The 16,445-nt window shown below is 35.9% G+C and overlaps 1 non-coding gene across 1 annotated transcript; it reads right to left on the bottom strand.

Annotated features, from left to right (window-relative positions):
* Window positions 1–16,057: 16,057 nt before the first annotated feature.
* Window positions 16,058–16,161, bottom strand: LOC119626380 (U6 spliceosomal RNA). The gene has a single exon (XR_005242549.2). It is a non-coding gene; the product is annotated as a U6 spliceosomal RNA (small nuclear RNA).
* Between the last annotated feature and the right edge of the window lie 284 nt (window positions 16,162–16,445).

Raw genomic sequence — 16,445 nt, 5'->3', positions numbered from 1 at the left:
TCGGATAATCAAGGACAGTTTCCCATGTCAACTTTTTAAACTTAGTCACATTGGCAAAGTCCCTTTTGCCCCACAAGGCAGCATATTTACAGGTTCCAGGATTTGGGATGTGGACATCTTTGGGGAGCCATTGTTCTGCCTACCACAGGGATATTAGCCACAATGACATTCGATGATGTTTCACCTTTGTCGCTTTTACCAGTCTCAACTCCCACCTCTGGTCTTCCTTCCTGCTTATGCTCCCCTAAAATTACAAAGGACTGGGCCACACTGAGAGAAGCTGCTTTGCTGAAGTGGAAGCTGTCACTTTCCTCACCGTTCTTGTTTGTCATCCCTTTCTTATATAATTCAGACGTAAGTCCCTGAGAACACTTTTCAACAGTATTGATCACAGTAAAATTCTACTCTTAGCCTAGAATAGAATTTTATTGGCTCTTCTTTGACCTTGACCCTCACTGGAAGAATTTTTACCTACAAAATAATAAAGAGGAAACTGAAAGCCTCTTGAGGGAGAGGTAAAGCATCATCTAACAGACATAGAGCATCGCTGAAATATGTTTTATGCCACTATTACTGCAAAACGTTTTGCTAAATAAAAATGGTGTGTTTGTGTGTGTGTGTGTACGTGTGTGTGTGTGGTGGATGTATTTCATAGTCAAATGCACTTTAGAGGATAAGGTGGCAGTATAGAAAAACTGTTAAGAAGCCAGATTCTGTAGTTGTATGAAATTGGCAAATTACTTAATCTCTCAGTCTTAATTTCCTCATCTGTAAAATAAAGGGAGAAAATGTTCATACTCTTGGGATTGTTATGAAGACTAAATGAGTTAGCATTTGTAGTCTTTTGAATAATAAATATTGTACACGAAGTATTGAATAAAGGTTTGTAAAACACAAGAACAACAGCTCTGAAAAATCAGACTGTAAAGTTATGTTTAATTTTGTTTATTTTAGAGGTTTCCAGTGCTGTTTGACTATGGAATTATTTTTTTCCCCAAATAATATCTATTCACATTCCACGGAAGTACTTTTCTACAGAAAGTCCTTTAGAAAATACTGATATAATAACATTTTACTTTGTGTATTATTTAATAGTTGTGTACTTTCCAATGATATTTGGGTCTTTATATTAGGAGGTGCAATTACACTAAAATATAATGCAATGAGGCAAGGGACAGTGTCTCCCTCTAGCACCTGGCACAGGGCACATAGTTAACGTGCAATATTTGTTAAATGAAAAAAATGAAAATGAAAGACATCTTTTCATTAAGGATCTTAAGTTAATGTGTCCCTTACCTTATCCCTAATTCTTTTTTACCTGTTTACAAAGTTTAATTAGATATTTTTAAGCAGCAAAAACTTTCCTTATGATTCATTTAAAGACTAAAATATTCATAACCAGTTCTGATTTGTTCAGGTTGTGTCAGGTTTCATTAGCTTCTATATTATGTCTTATAAAAAGCAGATAAGAAACTAAAAGGCACCAATTATTTTGTATAAATCACAAAGAAAAATTGTTATGAGCTCGAGATCAAAATGAATTTGTTACTCCAAATCAGTGTCAGTAAGCAAGAGAGTTTGGCAGCAGTATGCTACCTCCATTTTACTTACATAATTTGATTCTAGTTTGCCTTCATTTAGGCTGGATATTTCTATTGTGAGATAATAGAAATACTGGCTTCTAGAGTATCCTAGTTGGCAGAGCTCTGGATAACAAAGTTTTTAATGTGTTTAATTTAAATTTCTCATCTCTCCAATTTCATTCAATTACTTCTCGTTTGCTCCTTGGTGAAAACAGAAAGCAGCTGTTCATTGCCATCTGCTTAAAATTCTTTCATTTATTTAGGACTATTGGATAACCCATCACAATCTCTTCTTCAGAATTAATGACCCCAATTGCTTTAGTTATTTCATTTCACTTCAATTAATAAGCATTTAGTAAACAACTACTATGTGCTGAGACAAAAAAAAACTCTTCTCTACAAACACAGAATATAGTATCCTAAGAATAGAGAGCTCCCTCTCTCTCTCTCTCTATATATATATATATAAATTTATATATGTGTATATTTATATATAAATTTCTATCACATAAGCAAAGTTATGCCATAAATGAGGGACATATGAAGTACTATGTAATTATAGAGAGGGAGAATCTTTGAGGGCTTAGTGGATAACATGGATTATAAACTAATTATTGAAGATCATATAGAACTTTTGAAAAAAACTACTGCCAACCTAGCACATGGTAAATAGACTGAAGGGGCTGGAGTTTCAGGCACATGCTTCTGATAATTGAAACAGTGTATTTAGGGGTCAAACTATGAAGAAGTCTAAATACTTAAATGAAAAGTTTGAATTATTTAAGCATGTTTTGGGCATGCTCAAATTTGAACTTTAAGAAAACTGGAAACAATGTGAGTAATGGATTGACGGGTCTGAATAATCCGAGATAGGAATACCAGTTCAGAGACTATTAATTTAGCTAATGACAGCAATGGTCTGAACTAAGTTAATGAAATAATTTTTTTAAATGGATGAACATATGAGATACTTCAGAGGTGAACACAAAAGAGGTCGACAGTGGTAGAATGTCAAAAGTGATGGAAAGGGAGACGGAATAACTGCAGTAAATATGACAAAATATAATTAGTCTGAACTATAAATAGCCTGTACAAATTAATAAGAAAAATATTGAGGTACCCATGAATAATTAATTACACAAAGGATATGAACTGCCGATTTAAAACAAGGAAAAACAATGGTTAATATTAATATTTTAACAATGTTAGTGTTATGCTAATTAGGATAAATATTTTGGCTTCAAAATCAGTAATTCAAAAATATACACTTTTTAATGCTTTAATGCATGTGCAGAAATTGTCCCATTCATACATTGCTAATGGATGTATATTGATGAAATTAATACCTTATATAAAGAGACAAAAATATTATTCTGTTTAATCTATTAATTCCACTTCAAAGAAATGACTCCATGTTATTAATTTTAAATAACAAAAATCATGCTTAAATGTGTATAACAGCTTAATTTATAATATTGAAAATGTCAAAATAATATAAATGCCCAATAATAGGAAATAGTTAAGAGAAATATCATATATAACATGAAAAGTAGGTTTTAGAATGGTCTTAATGACTACAGAAAAATGTATATGCCTATATTTAGTAAGATATTTTTAAATTAAAAAAAGGTTCTAAAGAATCACAGGAGACTAAGAAGAATGATATCAAAAGTTCACACAGGTATGAGGTGATGAGATTATGGACCACTATGCCATGTGTTCAGACTTCACAGTATTTACCTAAGTTTCTCAAAAAATTATGCCCTGTTTTTAAATCAGAAAAACATAAAAAATTGTAGGCACTTGTTTGGTGAATATATCAAATCCTGCAGTGAGTAAGGGGAGCAAATTGGCCAAGGAGAAAGTCATTGGTGCCTTTCAGGTAGGGTGTGAACAGTCCTGGATGTGAAATGAAAGCTATACACTGAGAAGAAGTTGGAGAGACTTTGTGCAGATAGCAGAGACACTCTGTACCCCACAAGCCCTGTACACTTCAAGTATTAAATTTGTTGACAAACGAAGAGTGGCCAATAGAATGAGACCTGGCATAGAAAGCAAGGCTCAACAAAGATTTGTTTTTTCAATGAAGGACATTTAAGAACTTATGTTAGATGATACTGGGGTACAGTCCTAGAAGTGAAAGAATTGAAGTGACAAGAGATCGGTTAAAAAGCCTTCTTTGGCTGGGTGCAGTGGCTCACACCTGTAATCTCAGCACTTTGGGAGGCTGAGGCAGGCGGACTGCTTGAGCCCAGGAGTTCAAGAACAACCTGGGCAACATAGCAAAACCCAGTCTCTACTAAAAATACAAAAATTCACTGGGTGTGGTGGCACACGTCTGTGGTCTCAGCTACTCGGAAGCCTGTGGTGAGAGGATGGCTTAAGCCTGGGAGGCAGAGGTGTAGTGATCAGAGATCGCGCCACTGAACTCCAGACTGGGCAACAGAACCAGAATATATATATATGCTTCTTATGTGTTTTCAGATGTCAATTATTTACTAAATTCAGTTAACTATTTTGTTAGAATAAAAAATTCACATGCATTTATGAATTAAGCACATTTCCTTATTAAAAAAATAACTTTTCATTTGTGAGTTTGGCTTTTTGCTCCAAAATTGCAGGGATAGACTATTTAATCTTTAGATCTTAAATTATTTCTTTTCTTTTCTTTTTTTCTTTACTAGAGATGAGAGTGAATAAAATAAATAAATGAGACCTGAAACTTTTCAGTGTGTACTAATAGGTTTTATACCACCCAGTTTTTGCGTATGACCAAAATGTAAATTTCATAACATGACTGACAAACTATCTGTGAGGTTTGTCTTTTTTTCCTCTTATTTTTTATTTCAAATTCATCAAAGTTTTAAAAATAATTTAAATTAACAAATAATTATATATGCTTATGGGGTATAATGTGATGTTTTGATATATTTGAAATCATTATGGAATGATTAAATCAAGTTATTTAACAAATCCATTCATACTTACGATTTTTTTGTGTGTGGTGAAAGCTTTTTTACTCTGAATGTTGGCCACATATATGGCTTGTCAGTCAGTCATCAGATTTTTAGTAAAGGGTCCCTATTTTGTGAGCATAGTTCTAGCCATGTGCTAGAAACACAGTGGTGGATGAGGTTAACAGAGTCCTGCTTTAATGGAGTTTACAGTCTATTGGGAAGATGACTATTAAACAATGAGTGTGATGATGAACATAAGGTACTATAATAGGGTGTGCATCCTGCTGTGGGGAATCATGGGGAAGTGATATCAAAGCTGAAGTCTAAAGAATGAGTTGAGGTCAGTAGACCAAAATGGTAGAAGAGTTTCAAAGTAAACTAAATATAACAAGGGCCCTAGGTGGAAGGGAGCTTGAAGTGGAGACTCACTGAAAGACTGAGAGACTATCAGCATGTTGGGAGTGGGAGATATGCGGCTGAATATAGGTGAAACTGAATCATAGATCACGGTAACCCTTAAAGCATTGAGAGTTCCCTGGAAAACTGACCTTATGAAGTGGTATAAACAGACTACAGTTTTTGGTCTTGTTTTTTGTTTTTGAGACAGGGTCTCGCTCTGTCACCCAGGCTGGAGTACACTGGTGTGATTACAGCTCACTGCAGCCTTGACCTGCTGGGCTCAAGCAATCCTCCCACCTCAGCCTCCCAAGTAACTGGGACTACAGCCATGCGCCACTATGCCTGGATATTTTTAAAAAACTTCTGTAGAGCGGGGATCTCACTTTGCTGCCTAGTCTGGTCTCCAAGTCCTAGGTGTAAGCGATTCTCCCACCTCAGGCAGATTGCAATTTTAAAAACTCCATTCTGACTGCAGTAAACGGCAGAGTGCAGGTGGGCAGTGGCAGGAAAAGCTGATTTGAGAAGAGTGTGATCATCCTCCTAGAGAAAGATAAGTGGCCTGGATTGGGGTGTTAGCAGTGGGATTGGAGAGAAGAGCATGGATTTCAGACAAAGGTAGGAAATACAGTTAACAAGATTTGGGGAAGCAATATAACGTGAACCACGTGTGTAATTTTATATTTAAAGAAAAAAGAAGTGAAATTAATTTTAACAATATATTTAATGTAACCTAATAAACCCAAATTATTATCATTTCAACATGTAATCAATATTTTAAAATATTAGTAAGATATTTTATCATCTTTGAAATTCAGAGTGTAATTTATACTTACAATATATTTTTCAATTTGGACTAGTGCATTTCAAAAGCTCTATGGTCAAATATGGCTGGTGGCTAAATATTTGGAGGAGTTGTGAGTGCAGATCCTGACTCTAATGCTTGGCTTGATAGCCTTTATAATCTTCAATAAACTAATAGACTGCTCTGTATACCTCATTGCATCATTGTCATGATTAAATGAAGTAATGTGCATGAAAATAAATGATGTTCAACAAAGTATTATTTAATATGAGAAACTGGTAGTTGTCCATGTAGGCATTGTCTTTCTGATGGTAAAATAAGAAGTAATTTTTACAAACCAGTGAGGAAAAACTTTTGGCTTGACTTTATTTTTTATAAAGATGGAAAATAAAAGAAAACCATTGGTTGCTCACTATAGACAAATCATAATTTTAAATCATTGACATGGATTGCATCCTTAGGTAAAATATCGGCAATAAACAAGTGCATAAAACTATGCTTTAATAGCACTAATATTTTGGTTTCAGAAAAAAAGATGATCTATTGGTACAAAATCAATTGTGGCTTGGCATCATTTTTCATGTTCTATTAGTTTTCATGAACAACTCTTTTACTGTGTCTGAATGCATTAAATCTCCAGCAAACACTACAGAGAAACCTGTTACCATCAATATTTGTAATGTCTCTATGAAATGATTTATTTTAGAAACTGAAATAAGACTTTTTCTTTCAGTAGAGGTCACAGAGAATGCTTAAGCTGCTTTTGATCATGCATACCTTGTTGATGAATTAAAATAGTCGACACATGAAACCAATTTACAGATGTTTTATTCTTTTTAACTCTATGGGAATTTTCCCATAGACACATCAGAGGAGAATTTAGCCCAAGGCAACTGATTAATCAATCTTATGATTCTCTAGGCAGCTTCTCTATTAGGGAATGATCCTCTTTAACTAGAGCAGCATAATTGAACTGTGAGAAGCGTATTGGGGAGTTATCTACTTTTGCCCGTTATAGTTGCAGTTGGTGATTTTTTTTTTAATGGAATTCTAATCAAGCCACTTTTCTGTTTACCACATTGCAACAACTCCTCATGCTTTTAGATCAAGACCATAGTCTTTAAGGTGGTCCACATGGCTTTGCACAGTATACCCACATCTCCATATTCATCTTATACCTCGTCCCCTGCAAATCCGTCTCCATTTCAGCCCCCTTGATGTACATACACAATCCTTGCTCTCAACATTGTAGTGAAACTGGCCTTCTGTAGTTCATCAGGTATGCAATATTTGCTCCTTCCAGAACCTTTTCATAAGCCATTTCTTCTGTTTGGAATAATTTGTTTCAACACCCTGCCTTTTGCCTTTTCTGAGATAAAAAGTTTAATTTTTGTTTCACATGCAATTATAAGAAGTGATACAGACAAATCCCATATTTTCCTTATCTGGTTCTCTAATGGTACATCTTGCAAAATTATAGTGTAATATGACAACTAGAACCCTGGGCTGATTGCTATTTGTGATATGTGTCAAAACACTGTTATACCTCATCTGTACAATTATTACATGCCAATTTTTAAGAACTAAGAACAATTAAGTAAAAGAAGTTAGAAGAAAGATGCAGAATAGTTCATCGCCACGTTGCCCTTCAGCACTTGCACTCCCTACTAACCTCTGGCAACCACTAATTTGTCCTTCATTTCTATAAATTGTCATTTCAAGAATGTTATATAAATGGAATAATGGAATATGTAATGTATAGGGACTGGCTTTTTTTCAGTTAGTTTAATTCTCTGGAGATTCATCCGAGTTGTTACGTGCATCAGTAGTTAGATATTTTTTATTGTGGATGTACCACTGTTTAGCCATTAACCACTGAAGGACATATAGATATTTCTAGTTGTAAACTATCATTCATAAACCTGCTATAAACATTCATATAATGTTACCGTGTAAACAGAAATCTTTATTTCTCTGTGACAAATGCCCAGAAGTACAGCTGCTTGTTGGCATGGCAGTTGCTTGCTAGATATTTAAAATACCTGCCAAACTGTTTTCCAGAGTGACTGTGCTGTTCCTCATTAGCACCAGCAAGGTGTAAGTGATCCAATTTCTCTGCGTCTTCACCAGCATTTGGTCTTGTCACTAATTTTCATTATAGCGATTCTGTTAGGTGTATAGTAATATCGTATGATTTTAATTTGCATTTTCTTAATGGTTAGTGATGCTGAATATCCTTTCATGTGCTTATTTGCCATTTAGTATGTCTTCTATAAAATATTTCTTCATGTCTTTTGCTCATGCTCTAATTAAATTGTTTGATTTTTTCCTGGTGAGTTTTGAAAGCTCTTTTTATATACTCTAGATAGCTTATTGAATATGTGGTTTGAGTCTCTCACCCTGCAGTCTTTGTTTTCTTTTCTTTTTTTTTTTTTTTTTTGAGATGGAGTCTCACTCTCTACAACCTCCATCTCCTGGGTTCAAGCAATTCTCTGCCTCAGCTCCCACAAGGATCTGGGATTACAGGCGCCCACCAACACACCCGGCTAATTTTTGTATTTTTAGTAGAGACAGGGTTTCACCATGTTGGCCAGGCTGGTCTTGAACTCCTGACCTCACGATCCACCCATCTTGGCCTCCCAAAGTGTTGGGATTACAGGCATGAGCCACCGTGCCCAGCCTGTTTTCATCTTCTTAACAAAGTTTTGCTCAGCATAAAATATTTTAACTTTGATAAAGTCCAATTTATCAAATTTTCCTTTTATGGATCATGCTTTTGATGTTAGGTCTAAAACTCTTCACCTAACCTTACAGCTTGAAGATTTTCTTCTATAATTTTTCTAAAAGTTTTATAGTTTTATGTTTTACTTTTAAGTTTGTGGTCTGTTCTGAATTAATTTTGTGTTAGCTATGAGGGTTGTCTTATTGCCTGTGAATATCTTATTGCTCTAGCACTATTTGTTGAAAAGACCATCTATCCTTTATTGAGTAATTAGAGTCAATGTAGTTAGATTTAGTTCCACGTCACTTCTACTGAGGACTCTTCTCTGACTTCTCTTAGGTCTTAAGTCAATTGAATACTAAAGGCTCTCTATAGAAGCATGTATTTCTATCCTTTCTAGTGTGTATTTTAAAATCAAAATTTTAGATGAATTGGACTGATTATTTGTTTATTACACCTTCTTCATTAAAGTCTAAGTTTTATGAGGGTAGTGATTATGGCTGTGTTTTAACTACCATTTTATTTGCAGTGCTTAGCACTCTGCCTGGACATTAATAGTAGATTCTTAATAATACTTACATAATAAATAAGGTAATGTAATAAAACACAAAGGGCTGTAGTTGGACAGTTAGACTTTGCCATTTTGCCAGATGTGTAATCTTTATAAGCCTCTTTTGTCCTTTACATTGTATTTTCTCATATGCTGATATTAAGTGATGTAACAAGCACAAATCTTTATAAAATGTGTGACACAATGACAACCAATAGCTCTTAGTCCCTGAAACTGTAGTCTTGCTTTGTTTTTCTTCGTCTCTTTGGTGACAAGCACATTTCTCAGGATGTGGTGAAAATTAAATAATTATTGAATGAAATTAAATAGAAAAACTGGTTACTATTTAGTGGGACTAATATAAAGTTTCTGATGTAATCATACATCTAGAAAAATGTAAATTAAAGATATAAAAATTTAGATAGCAACGTATTTTTTCTTAGAAAGCGAAACAGCTATTTTATCATTGATAGTTCACCCTTGAGCTAGACTAACAGGTTGAAAACGATAAATACATTTTCAAGGAAAGAATACAAATGTTCACTGTGTATTAGCCACAGAAAGTTATAAGAACATCTAGAAACATAAAAAGAATGTGAACTGTATTTATATGTGAAAAGTCCTCTGAAGGAATAGTGAAAATAATTTTTGTCAAATGGAATCAGTTTCACCTCTTTCTGAGTCAGGTACAAAGAACAAAGAAAAGTAGCATTTGCTTGCTTCAGCATCAAGATGTGTACTTGGCATTGGGCATGGCCGAGAAAGCTCTCCCACACAAAGGAGTTTACAGCCCTCTGTTGACCTCTTCTTTAGCAGCTCAGGTTTGTGTCATGAACCTGTAACACTGTGACTATAAGGGGGTTATACTGAGGTAAAAGTTGCCTATTGAATTTTGAGCAACATGATATATATGAGATACTAGATGCTTCCAGCTCCTGAGAAGGCTGCAACATATAGTTGTGAGTAAGATAAAAGCACAGGGAAATTCAGAACTTATCTGGTTCAGATGTGAGTGAAAAAGCATTGATAGTGAAACAGGAGGCTACCAGCTAATCTGTATAAATGATGATAAATATTTATCAAGGCCAGGTGTGGTGGCTGACATCTGTAATCCCAGCACTTTGGGAGGCCAGGGCAGGTGGATCCCTTGAGCCCAAGAGTTCAAGACCAGCCTGGGCAACATGAGACTCCCCTTCTCTATCAAAAATACAAAAATTAGCCAGTATCATAATCTGGTCTAACAAATAAGCAAATAAATAAAAATTTTAAGAAATATTTTTCTAACATATACTGTGTACCAGGCAGGCATTTCTCTATGAGTTTTACATGTATTAAATCATTTAGCCTATTAGGACTAATGTTTATATAAAACCATTCATATCAGGATATAGAAGTTATGCTATTCTCCTAGGCCTATGTACATGCTGCTTTTCCAGGGGCGGGTGTGTGCTTAGGATGGGAGAACAGATATCTTACACTCACTCCTGCGCTTCCTGCTGCAGGATGATTTGTGTCCCCCATACCGTTCAACCCCTGCCATTCATATGCTGAAGTTTCAACCTCCAGTCCACCAGAACATGGTTTTATTTGGAAGTAGGGTTATTGCGGATGCAATCAGTTAAGATATGGTCATATAGAGATAGGGTGGACCCATAATCCAATATGTCTGGTTTCCTTTGTGTATATAGATGTGCCTTTGGAGGGAATGCCATAAGAACATGAAGACAGTCACCTACAAGCCATCTACAAGCCAAGGAGGCAGGCCCGGAACAGATCCTGCCCTCATAGTCCTTAGAAGGAACCAACTCTGTCAACATCTTTATTTTAGACTTCTAGCCTCCAAAACTGTGAAACAATAGATTTGTATTGGTTAACCTACCCACTTTGTGGTACTTTGTTATGACACCCTTTACAAACTAATATACTTTCTCTGGAGCAGTAATCTTTATAATTTTGGAGGTTATGTATCCTTTTGAAAATATTTAAAAAGAAAATAATAACAATAGAGGCTCTTACCAGAAAAATCTCATGCCCATAATTTATGTACAATTTCAGTTGGTTCACAGTCATTCTGAAGTACATGTGTAGACCCCACCCCACCCCAGACCAGGCTGAGAACCTTTGCCCTAAAGTCAATGCAACGTCATCCATCCACTTTATTAGATAAAGCCGCCTGAATACGTGGTCCTGGACGGAACATTTCCCATTAAAAGAACCATGCTTTATTGTGTGACAACATACGACAGTAAAAGTAATGGAAGAAATGATGGCTGTAAGGAGTTTGTCTCATGGAGCCATGACTCACATCACAGTACTCAAATGCCTTGGAAATACTATGAACTCTTCCACAGCCTCCTGTGAAAACATACAACTACTTTTCCTTGTGTCTTTTTTTCTTTTTTTTTTTTTTTTTTAACTTTTTTTATTAAAAAATCTTTCTTTTATAATTGCTAGGTGTAATTTGCAGGGCCAAGACTAGAAATAGGTAGGGTTAACGTGTTACCATTTTAGAATGCTCTGTGGAAAGACATTGAGCTCAAAATGATTACAGCTGTTCTTTCATATCAGCAGGGAATTGGTCCAGGACCCTTGTGGATACCAAAATCTGCAGATGCTCAAGTCCGTTACAGAAAATAGCATGGCATTTTCATACAACCTGTGTAATTCTCCTGTGTAATTTTAATCATCTCTATACTACTGATGATACTTAATATAATGTAAATGCTATGTAAATAATTTTGTACTGTATTTTAAAGTGTTATTTTTTATTGTTGTATTGTTATTTATTTTTAAGAAATATCTTCTGCCTGTGGTTGGTTGAATCCATGGATATAGGACCCATGGATTCAGAGGGTTGACTGTACTTCTATTTCTATTTACAGCTAGAAATATAATTGGTGGGGGGATATGGGTAAAAGTGGCAGCAAGGAGACTGAGGAAGGAGTTCCTGAAAGGATAGAAGGGCTCTCTTAGAGAAAATGGGGGAAAGTCAACACTTGCTTTGCTTCTTTCCCACCGTGCTTAGCACTGAGAGTGTTTATACATATCCCGAGTCTCCCATAGTGTGTTCTGTATGTACTAGGTTGAAAAGCATTACGAAGAGAATGATAAGAACAACTGACTACATCCTCTTTCTTTCAGTGTTTATAGTCGTGTCATGCTGTCAAGAGTTGGTTTTTCCTTTGGCTTAAATTAGCCATCTCTGTTTTTGTGCTTGAAACTCTGGAACACAGTCTGTTTCCTGTTGTCATTTTCCAGCCCCAGGTAACACCTGCCCATGCTATGCATGGCTTCACATTATTTTTGAAGAATGCTTTTCACCTGTGTTAATACGATTTTTTTCTGTCATTCACTTTGAGGAAGAGATACTCTGTCTTGATATTGCCAATGTCACTCAAATATTGAGCCAGAAGAGTGACTCTATATTGCTCCGCTCTCATTATTATCGTCAGACAAACATCCAATACAGTCTGGAAGATAATCTTGCCTACAAGCTGATGAGATTTCAGAAAGCCCAGTTGCTTCTGACATTTGCTGCCACAGGATAGAGGGGTCATCCTTTAGGATCTTTCCTCTCTTGTGGGTTTTTCCTCATACTAGCCTCTTGGTCCGGGATGCTCAGTTATTTGGACCAATCAAAATTCTGCTCACCTTTTACAACTGAATACACGTGCTACCTTTACAAAGCCCTTCTGGATCTCTCAGCTGAACGGAATTTCTACATTTTATAATTTCTCTTAAGTCGTAGGCATTATACTCATAGTCCATTGATTTATGTCCACCCAGTAGATTGTCAGGTTCTGAAGACAACACCTGGCCTTGCCCAGGACTGCAAGTATGGTGCTTGCAGTGGATGCATTGACCTTTTTATAAATGAAGGCTTTTAGTATCTGGATACTTGGTTTTCTTAGATTAATCAGAATTTGGGTTGGCTTTTGAATTTGAGGTGGAAAGTAGTTTGGTGGATGCAAAATTGAAGAATGTAGGCAAAGGAACATCATAGGAGAAGCCAGTCAGTATAATTTACTGAGACCTTATACTATGCAGTGAAAATGTAATAGGTGGGTAAAAGATAGGAATATAGAGAATGGTGGAGGAAGTTTAGATGGAACCTCAGGGAACACTTAGAATAAGTTAAGGGTTGTAAAATATTTAGATTTATATAGTAATTTTCTTTCAAGAAATTTAAGGGAATTATGGCAATATAGACACAGGCCAAACTACTGCTTACATATTTTATATCATCAGGGATGACATAATGCCTGACCTCAAGTAAGAACTCAATGAATGTCTGTGAGGTAAATTTTTGAGCCTGTATATTTTGGGGGAAAACGTTTTGTTAGAGAAGGTGACTAGGAGTTGTAGAAGGATGGTAGAGAAAACCAAGACTGGTATCTGCATCAACATTTTAGCCTTCCTCAGAGCTGATCAGAGGATAAATCTGCCCTGGTAAAAAGATGAGTATGATATTGGTTCAAATGCAAACTACTAGCAGTAGGTCTAATCAGTTCAACTATCAAGGCAGCAGATCCTCAAACAGAAACTCGAGGTTCAGATCTGCTGTACCTCAGCAAGCTTTTTAAATGAATCTTAAATAGAGATAACTTTTCAAGACATGCCTCTCAGGCTGCCTTAAATCAAGACAACCACTCCTTCCTTTTGGTCTGTCATTTGAAAAAGAAACACTCTAAATATGCCACAGTGATTAACCCTAAAATAATACTGACAGTATTCTTTTCTGGCTGTAATGCTAAGAGGGCCCAACAGTGACTACATGAAGCGGTACACAGGAAAATGAAATGAAGGTGAAAGCAGAGAAGAGTAACAGCCCAGCTTGCAATCCTTCATTTAGTAAATATTTATCAAAAACCTACTATGTGCCAGTAAGTAGCTCTGTGGTGGGGAACACATTGGAATGTTCGGGAATAATAAGGACGATTTGCATCAGGTGTAACTCCCAGTGCAATCCACCTGATGTAAATGACGAGTTGATGGGTGCTGACGAATTGATGGGTGCAGCACACCAACATGGCACAAGTATACATATGTAACAAACCTGCACGTTATTCACATGTACCCTAGAACTTAAAGTAAAATAATAATAAAAAAAATAGAAAAAACAAAAATCTTCAGGAGTTAAATAAATAAATAAATAAATAAAATTTAAAAAAAATAAGGAAGATTTGGCTTAGATCAATGAGAGATGGGAGGAGCAGATGGTAGGAGGTAAGATCTGGAAGATGACTAGGGTCAGACCAGGAGGCTGCAAGCAGTTTGACTTTAGTCTAAGTGTGATGTCTAGATCCTGGAAGGTTTTGAGTAGAGCAGTGGTATAGTCTGATTTTGTTTTGAAAAACTCTGGCTGCTCTGTAGAGAATGAGCCACAGGAGGTCAGGAATGGAAGCAGGGACACTGGGGAGAAGACTATTGCACTCTTTGAGTAACAGTCAATGATGGCTTGCACAAGGCTTGTAGCAGTGGGATGAGTGACTGGATTTTGGAAATGTTTGTATATAGAAATGGTAAGACTTGCTGATAGATCTGTTGCAGGGGACTGGGAAAGTTATTCAAGAACAACTTCTGGGTTTTTGGACTTTGCAACTAAATCAAACAGAGAAATTTGGAAGGGGCAGGCTCTGGAGGGAGTTGTTGAGATTGTGGCTTTGGGCAGATGCCTTGTAGACACACAATGGAGATGATAGCTATGCTATGCTGTTGGATATACAGGACTGGGGTGTCAGGGCTGGATATGTACATTTGGTATTCACTGGCACAGAGACGATATTTGCATGAGGAGATTGGATGAGAGCCATGTATTGATAGAAAAGGAAATGGAACCCTGGGCTGAGTCCTGGGGCACCATGGCATTTAGGACTAGAAAGAGGAAAAAGAGAGAGCAGAGAAGACTGAGAATTAGAGGCTGGTTAAGAAGCAGAAAACTTAAGAGGGTAGAGTGTTAAAACCATGTCAATGAGGCAAGTGTGTGTGTCAAATGCTGCCAGCAAAGCTGCTATCAACCAATAAGATGAAGATTGAGAATTGATCACTGAGCTGAGCAAGATGGAAGCACTAATAAATTGAAGTGTGTTGAGTAGACAGTGGGAGGTGAGAAAGTTGAGATGACTCTTTCAACTAGTTTGAGCTATAAAAGAAAGCAAAGCAATGGGCAGTTGGTAAAAGTAGGGAAAATTCATCTGTTGCAACAGAAAGGAATGCAAAGTTTAAGAATACAGATGCCCCTGGAAATAAAATTGATATTGAAAATATGAGACCGTTATCTTAAGATTGCAAGACAAAAATGAAAAATAATTTTACTTTTTTCCAAAAGCATGTATCACCATACTTGTGGCTTGATGGAAGGCCAAATTATGGATGAATGAAAACTACAGTAGGACTTGTAAACTCTCACTTGGTGGAAATTTGTTTTCATGTTTTATGCTTACTTATAAGTTGTTTAAATCCGTAATTTTTGTCTGTGGAAACACTTTCTAGTCAATTCTGTACAGAAAAATAAACAACATAAGAACATTTAAAATGTTTTACATTGCTGTTTAGGCATCTACCTGAAACATAATTATACTTTGATTATTATCTCTTGTCTAGCATATCTATGAGTATAAAAAATACAACAGTGGCAAATTCAGTTATAACAGGTGATTCTACAAATATTCTTATGTGCTGTTATGTAGTAGCATAAATAAATAAAACTCAGGCTGCTCTTTTCACTCTCTTCAGACTGCAGTATTCAGAGTTTCAATGCTGCATTTGCCTCTACCTTGCTCAGTAAATGTGGAACAGCAAGTTAGCCATTCTATGGCCATTTAAATATGCAAAATTGTTGACAAAGGACCAGTATTTTAAGAGCTTGGAATCCTCTTAATAAAGCAGTTTTAATACTCATTTTTCTAATATTTTCTATTATAGTAAAATGCACATAAAATATAACATTTTAACCATTTTTTTCAGTGTACAGCTCAGGGATATTAAGTACGTGCATATTGTTGTGCAACCATCACTGCCATTTGTATCTAGAACTCTTTTCACAAAAGTATGGAAAGCGTCATCAATTTGTGTGTCATCTTTGTGCAGGAGCAGTGCTAATCTCTGCTTCATTCTAATTTTAGTATATGTGCTGCCAAAGCGAGCGCTTTAAATGCACATTTTAAAGAAAACATTTATTTACAGAGAAAGGAAAAGAAGAAACTGTGACCTTGAAAGACGGTAATAATCTTTTGATTATTGTTAACAAAGTAACGGCTTAGATCAATTCCATAAAGCTCCATACCAGGATACTGGGGCATGGACAGTGACTGTCATGTTCTTCCATAAAGTGCCCATTGATTCTACACTCAGAAGCAGAGTATAGAGATGGATGGTCTGATCCAAAATGAATATTCCGATATTTTTCTAATTTTCTGGTTGAAGATGAGAA

This window comes from Chlorocebus sabaeus, chromosome 21 (assembly GCF_047675955.1).
Source record: "Chlorocebus sabaeus isolate Y175 chromosome 21, mChlSab1.0.hap1, whole genome shotgun sequence".
Taxonomy (NCBI): Eukaryota; Metazoa; Chordata; class Mammalia; order Primates; family Cercopithecidae; genus Chlorocebus; species Chlorocebus sabaeus.
Note: the sequence above shows the minus strand (reverse complement) of the source record. Positions and strands in the feature narration are given on the sequence as shown.